At 37.1% G+C, this 7,558-nt stretch overlaps 1 pseudogene; it reads left to right on the forward strand.

The window, feature by feature from the left end:
- Positions 1-2,606: 2,606 nt before the first annotated feature.
- LOC145130541 (3-isopropylmalate dehydrogenase, chloroplastic-like) lies at positions 2,607-4,755 on the forward strand (annotated as a pseudogene).
- The last annotated feature ends 2,803 nt before the right edge of the window (positions 4,756-7,558 follow it).

A 7,558-nucleotide genomic window follows, 5' to 3' on the forward strand; every position in this document is an offset into this window, starting at 1 on the left:
ACATAAACATAATATCAATAATAGTGTGGTAACTTGGGGTATACTTTATTGGCTCTGGCTGATCGTACACATCACATCCTTCCTTAGTTACTTTTGAAAACAATTTTGAAAATCATTTTTAAAACTTTTGCAGTCCCTTAGTTTGAGCATGGATTCACACGGGTGTTCCTCCAATTCGCTCAAACCAAGGCTCTGATACCAACTTGTAACACTCCAAAATCACAACAAATTTAAACTTTTCAAAACAATCCATTTACTAAAAAGAAGTGTTTACAAAACCATTGTTTCTAAAATATTATTTAAAATCAGAGTCTCCCAAGATCCAATCAACATAAAACGAGGATGTTTACGGTCATGCCTTCGCCTTGCCACGATCCTCAGAAGTACCTGAAAGAAAACTAAAATTGTAAGCCAATGCTTAGTGAGTTCCCATAAAGTACCAACACACCACATAACAAGCAAGCATGCAAACATGAGCAGCCAGCCTGAATTGACCGCCTCACAGGGCCTACAGCTTATCTGGACCGCTCCATGAGCTGTCGTCCTGACTGGACCACCTCGCAGGGCTTACAGCCTATCCAAACTGATCTACGGGCCGCCGGCCTGATTGAACCGCCTCGCAGGGCCTACAGCCTATCTGGTCGTCCCCGGGTGTCTTGGCCTATAACACAAAGCAGGACCACCTCAACCCAAACCAACATGTCGACATATTCAACAAACAAACATGAACACAAAGCCAGTAAATGCAGATAATCATACGAATCTAACGAATCATAACAGCATAACAACATCTTATATACAAGGATACAAATCTAACAGATCACTGCAGCATAACAACATACGGTAACCAAGATATCAATCTAATGGGCCGGCCTTGGTGCCTTCGACCCGTAAGTACAGTGAGGAATATTCACCTCACAGTCTGAATGTAGTCTAAATAACTCCTAGCTCCGAAAACCGGCTCAACCCAAATCCTAAGTGTCAAAACATTTCTCATTCTAAATTAATAACATTTTACCAAAATACCCTTGGTCAAAATCAATAAGTCAACTGAGTCAACCCAACCGAGTCAACTTAGCCAAGTCAACTCAGGGCTTGTACGTGGGGCGTACTACGAAGGTACGCAGGGTGTACTCGGGCTTTGACCGCAGTCGAGAGTTTGACCTCGTACGCACAGCGTACACATGTAAGTTCGATGACTGTATGGTACGCAGGGCGTACTCAGTCAAAATTAGAACCCCCTTTTCTCAATAAGAGCTTAATGCATTAAGCTCTTACATCCAACTTTCAAATCCAAGGCCAAAATACGACCAAGAGTCATAAACTTTCCAACTTTATGACTTCGCATGTCCATTAAGTGCTTAATACACAAAATCCCAACTTCTTAATGCCTTATGACCTTCTAGAGCATGCATGGAGAATAACTAAGCTTTAAGACCACATTTTTATGACTCAAGACCCCTCATAGGGTCTGAAAGGACGACTTATTTGGTTAATAGCATGCCATGCTCAAGAATCACCATATTTGGGACCAAAAGTGCCCTAAATGGAGAAATGACTATATCTACAAGATAGCGTGATCAAGTTATGAACTTTTTACCTTTTGGAGGTAGCTAACAAGTGAAGAATCCCAAATCTAAGTTGCTTCCAAGCTTCAAGGTCCTTGCACCATTTCTTCTTCTTCAAGAACACCAACAAAGCACACAAAATGAGCTCAAAATCACTCTTCTCACTTATAATTTGCTAGAGGGTCGAATTTTCAGTTGGAGGCTGATGAGGGAATGATAAATAAGGTTATAATGATGCTTATATATGGACCAAACCCTAAAAATTAGGGTTTGAGGTTTCATTACGTACACACTGCATACCTGGTGTACGCCCAATGTATTAGGGTCCGCCCTAGTACGCCTAGTGTACACAACGTACGCTCAGCGTACTACCTCCTGCCTAAAATTACCAAAATGCCATTGTGGGCCATTTTGCACCCTTTTTCATGCATACACTACTAGAAAAACAGCCTTTTACGACGCGCAATTTACGACACGCACTGATTTATGTTACGCAAAAGAGAGCGTCCTTAAAATAGCGGCATCTCTTCAAAAGTTTTAAGGATTTACGTCACACATTATTGCGTGCCCTTAATTTAGTGTCTCAAGAAAAAAAAATTAAAAACACAGAGGGCGCTTTATATTAAACGTGCGTCGTCTGTACCTGTCACTTTATAATTTTAATGAAACGCGCGTTTAATAGACAAGGGGGGAAACGAAATCCCTGAAATTTTGAAAACCCGCCTCGTTCTTTCTACATTTTATCTATATTTCATCTTCGCAATCGACTCTCCTATCTGATACTCTTTCCTCTAGATCTCCATTCATTTTCTACCTCCCGTCTCCCTGTAAACCCTAAGCCGTTGCCACCTCCCTTCTCTCTAGCACGTGCTAGGGTTTTATTTTCTTCCAAGCTTCCGCTTATCTGGAACTGGCGTTTTTTTTTTTGACTTTTTTTGATTTCTTTGGAACTGGCGTTTCACTTGGCGTTTCCTTTCAGCAAGTCGTTAACCATGGCTTTGCAGATTGCGATACGTTTCCTCCGAATCCACACAGCGGATGAGGTATTCACAACCACTCCACCCTACCAACAGGCTTTTCTCGCCGACCGATCGGAGCTATTCTTCTAGCTCCTCCGATCTCATTCGCGCCACTCTCTTCCCCGGCGACGGTATTGGTCCCGAAATCGCAACCTCTGTCAAACAGGTTCAATTCCGCCTTCTTTATACTTAATATATTGCTAAAACCTGATCCTTGTTTGTTTAACACAGTTTTGTTATTCTTATGTTGTTGTTTTCTTTCATTTTTAGGTTTTTGTTGCATATTTTGGGGTTTAAGAATTTCGTATTATCATTCTACTGTTTAGTTGGTATAGATTCAATTTATAATAGTAATCGCTAATCAAATTATGTATGTATGTTGAATTTGCTTTTCTCATTATGCAGATATTCAATGTTGCAGAAGTCCCAATTGATTGGGAAGAACATTATGTAGGGACAGAAGTAGATCCCAGAACCCAAAGCTTTGTCACATGGGAAAGTCTAGAATCTGTAAGAAGAAACAAGGTTGAATTAAAAGGTCCCATGGCTACACCAATTGGAAAAGGTCATCGTTCCGTGAATCTCACTTTAAGAAAATAACTAAACCTGTATGCAAATGTCAGACCATGTTACAGTCTACCTGGTTACAAAACTCGATATGATGATGTGAATCTTATCACAATCTGTGAAAACACAGAAGGAGAATACAGTGGTCTTGAACATCAAGTAAGTTTATATCATTTTCATGTAGATTCATCATTCATATCATACATGATACATTCAAATCAATGTTATGCAAATTCTGATCTTTCTACAGGTTGTCAAGGGAGTTGTTGAAAGTCTTAAAATCATAACACGTCATGCAAGTTTGAGAGTGGCTGAATATGCTTTTCATATGCTAAAGCTCATGGTAGAAAAAGAGTTTCTGCTATACACAAAGCTAACATCATGTAGAAAACTGATGGCTTATTTCTAAAGGTATTAAATTTACATAGCTTTTACCATGTTTCATACTTTCATTACACTAAATTTTAATATTTACGATTTGATCTCACTATTAAAAATCTGATCTTTTTTCCTAAAACATTAAGTGTGGAAGGAGTGACAGAGAAAGGAGGTTCACCGATGGGAGTGCCAGAAGAACCAAAGCATCAAATCTGAAGCATATGGAAAATGCATCAAATCTAAAGCATATGGTGATGCAGTGAGGTTCTACACTGGAGCCATGCCAATATTTAAGGTTATTTGATTAACTTTTCATTCTTTTGTGTTTTGTTATATCAGATGCTTATAAACCCATGCAATTCATTTATCTTTTTTCTCTGTATGTTGAACTTTCACCAGGCATATAGGGACTCCTCATTGCAGGATTGTAAGAAAGCATCTGAAGAAGTAATTCCAGTTATCATTAACAAGCTTCAGGTATATTCATGGTTAATTTATTTATGATAATATTATTCAGATCCTTATATAGCCGTTTCACATATATGTCTTTTAGGATAAGGTTTCTTCTGAATCTGAATGAATACAAGCAAGAGCGGAGGCTGTAATGCTTCTTAAGCAGTTAGATTTTCCGGTATGTAACTCGTGATGTCCGATCATTAGCCTACCCCAAGTGTACCTGAAACAGATCCATCTGAGAAACAGTGTTTGCCACAGTGCAACTATATACGCTAACACACTTATGCATGCTGGAACAACAGTGGATACATTCTTGAGGGAGAATCTGGTAATTTCACTATATCATATCTACATACTTCATCATTTTACTACTATAATAGCAATGTATGTACATTTTCTTTACACATATTTGTAACTGACTTACAAATCTTTACTCATAATAGCAACAATGCAATACCTAAAAAGAACATCCGTTGCTTATATTTGTAGCAAGATTTATGAGCAATTTGTAAATGTTTTATGTTTGGATACGATTTCAGGATTGGCTAAGCAGGGCAACAAATTGGGCTAAGTTCAGCGCGACAGCTGGACTAGGTGTTATCCATGGAGGCCATTTACAGCAAGGAAGACCACTAATGGCACCTTACCTTCCACAAAGTGGGGCGGGTGGTGGTGGCGGAGGTGGTAGTCCCTATTCAGAAGGGGCTGCACTTTATGCTCTTGGTTTAATCCATTTACATCAAGGAATAACTATTTTATGCTCTTGAAATGGTTAATCTGCTTGACCCTAAAAAGGTTTACTTTGATTCAAGACTGATTGCTCTAACTGATTGCCCTAAAAAGCATCACAAAACCCTTGATGTGGTACTTGTTCAAGAAACTGTTGTTCTAATTCCTGATGATACAGAAAGAGTAAGCACTTTTACACTACATTTAGTTTGTACCTAAGATCTTGATTTTAGATTAAAAAAGTTTCAATTTTGGAGTAAACATGTTAAAGATCAGAAAGCATAGGGACCATTTTTGTAATTCAATTAAAAAGTTGGTTACTTTGAATATGTAGGCGTGGGGGAAGAAGGACAAGGAGAATCTTATTTTGATGGAAAGATATCATTTTTTTGCTTCAAGTTGTAAAGAATTAAGATGCAGAGGTAATAAATCATTATCTGAACTAAATGGATGATCCACTTATTTTGAGCGTTACAGTTATGCCGTGCTATTGATTGAAAAGAAGGATGAAGAAGGTCAATCTCATGTTCTTTCAGCAGCTTTAGAGGTAACATACACACAAAACTTTTTTTAATACTTAAATTAGAAAATTTACAAGGGCAAATTTGTAAAATGTTTTTTTTCCTACAGATTGCAGAAGGGGAGACTTCAGAAGTTGATGCGAAATATCGAGCATTAGTGGCTATTGGATCACTGGTATGTTAAATTTGAATGAAATAAATAAGAGATTTAAAAATATGTGTGTATTATGGTATGGTGGTTTATATTTATGATAGATTGGTACTTTAAAATGTTAGCGAGGTGGGTTATGACTTTCAAGATCTATTGGAGATAGAGATGTTGGGGAGTTCATTATTCCAGTTCCTCATGTCAAACAAGTGAAGGTTAGTTTTGTAATTAAACTCAATTTATTTCTCTTTTTATTAACAACTTTTATTTATTCATGATCTTCAGCCATCTTCTGCTGGTAGGCGACTTGTAATTTCAAGTGATGGAGTCTGGGATGCTCTTTCCGGTGGACAGCAGCCCAGTACAGTACACCAGGTCATGACAAACTAATGATATGAAGGATTTTTTTGACATGATATGTGAAACAAGAAGGCGCCCCTTTATAGCAATGTAGTATTAGTTATATAGTTACGGAAAACCTCTTAAAAACAATGTACAATTAGATCCCTTTAATATCAATGTATTACAATTTTTTGACATGATGTTACTGGATGAAATTTATTGTTTTGGTATATATTTTTTTTCTATATTTTTGTATTATGCGTAAAAGAGTATCGTAAAGGCACGTCGTATATGCATATTGTAAATGGTTGCTGAAGTTTATGACACGCAAATGTGTGTCATCTTCATTTATGACAGGGGTTATAATGATACGCAATGTGTGTCCTTAACGCGCGTTGTAAGGTTACGACACGCAAATGTGTGTCGTCTTCGTTTATCACAGGGCCTTTCTTGATACGCATTGCGTGTCGTAAATGAGCGTCGTAAATACGCGTCGTCTATAGACGACGCGCAAAAGCGTGTTGTCTCTCGTTATGATAGGGCCTTTCTTGACATGCATTTGCGCGTCGTCTGAGCGTTTTACGACACGCATTGCTCGTCGTAAAAGACTGTTTTTCTAGTAGTGATAAGGACTAGAATGCAAATTTTATTCAAACTTAAGGTTAAAATTGAAATTACCTCATCATCGGGATGTTACAACTCATAACTAACATAGGTGACTTGTTGACCTACGTCATGCGTAGCTGACTACCAACGCCCCGCGTAAGACCAATTTTCCCAAAATAAAATTAAGGCTCTAATAATAATATAGGACATGTACACGAGGAAACGGATGTTACATAAATTTAGGATGTTACATGTTTGGTTCGATTGACCATTTTTAATTGAATTAGATCGGTTGTCAATATTTAATATCCAATAGATTGTTAGCCTGATTGAACCAGTTTTATAAAAAAAACATTGTATATTGAACTATGAACACCCCTAGGTTGATTTTTTGCTATTTGTACTTTTTTGTCTTAAATTCATATTAAAATCAATAACATCTTGTTTTGTTGTACTTAACCTCAAGTTCTATAGCCTTTAACATGTTTTATGTAAAGTGAAAAATTGATACTAATGAAATTGGTGTCGAAGTATCTATACCATATAGAACCTATGGGTTTGGTACTTGGTTCCCACAAAATACAATTTTTGGTTACGATACTTTTGTATTCGGTAGCGGTTCGGTGCGATTCCGGTATTGAGTTCACGTTAAAGCGTGGTCACCTGATAAATCTATAAAATAATCCAAATTACTTTACAACGTCTTATTCTTGGCAATTCGGTTCATATAGAATGTAAGAAATTTCGGGTGTTGAAAAGTAGATTTTTATCCTTTCCCCAAATATGGAAGGTAAGATTCAAGCCGACTCATACTTATAGATAAAATTCAAAACTAAACGTCATAATTTAGAGGGATAATGACTTAAAGGTTAATATATTTTTCGATTTGTATTAATTTGGTCACTGAGTTTTTTTGTCCGCATTTACCCCCTTCAACTTGTTTAAATCGTACACATTCAATCCTTATGACCGGCTACTCGAGGTAAGCTGATAAAATGAATTAATAGGGTAATATATTTCTCACCTTGTACACATTTAATCCTTCAAAATTTTTTTTTTGCACATTTAGTCTTTAATAGTTTTTTATTGAAAAATAAGTTTGTTGTTTTTATACACATTCAATACGTCTGTTTAAGTTTTTCTCACGACATCGTACATGGGACAATCATTAATGAGGTGTTCGAGGATGTTGATGTTTTTGGTTACCGCGGCCTCGGCTGCTTG

This window comes from Lactuca virosa, chromosome 8 (genome assembly GCF_052849685.1).
Source record: "Lactuca virosa cultivar CGN04683 chromosome 8, Lactuca_virosa_CGN04683_v6, whole genome shotgun sequence".
Taxonomy (NCBI): Eukaryota; Viridiplantae; Streptophyta; class Magnoliopsida; order Asterales; family Asteraceae; genus Lactuca; species Lactuca virosa.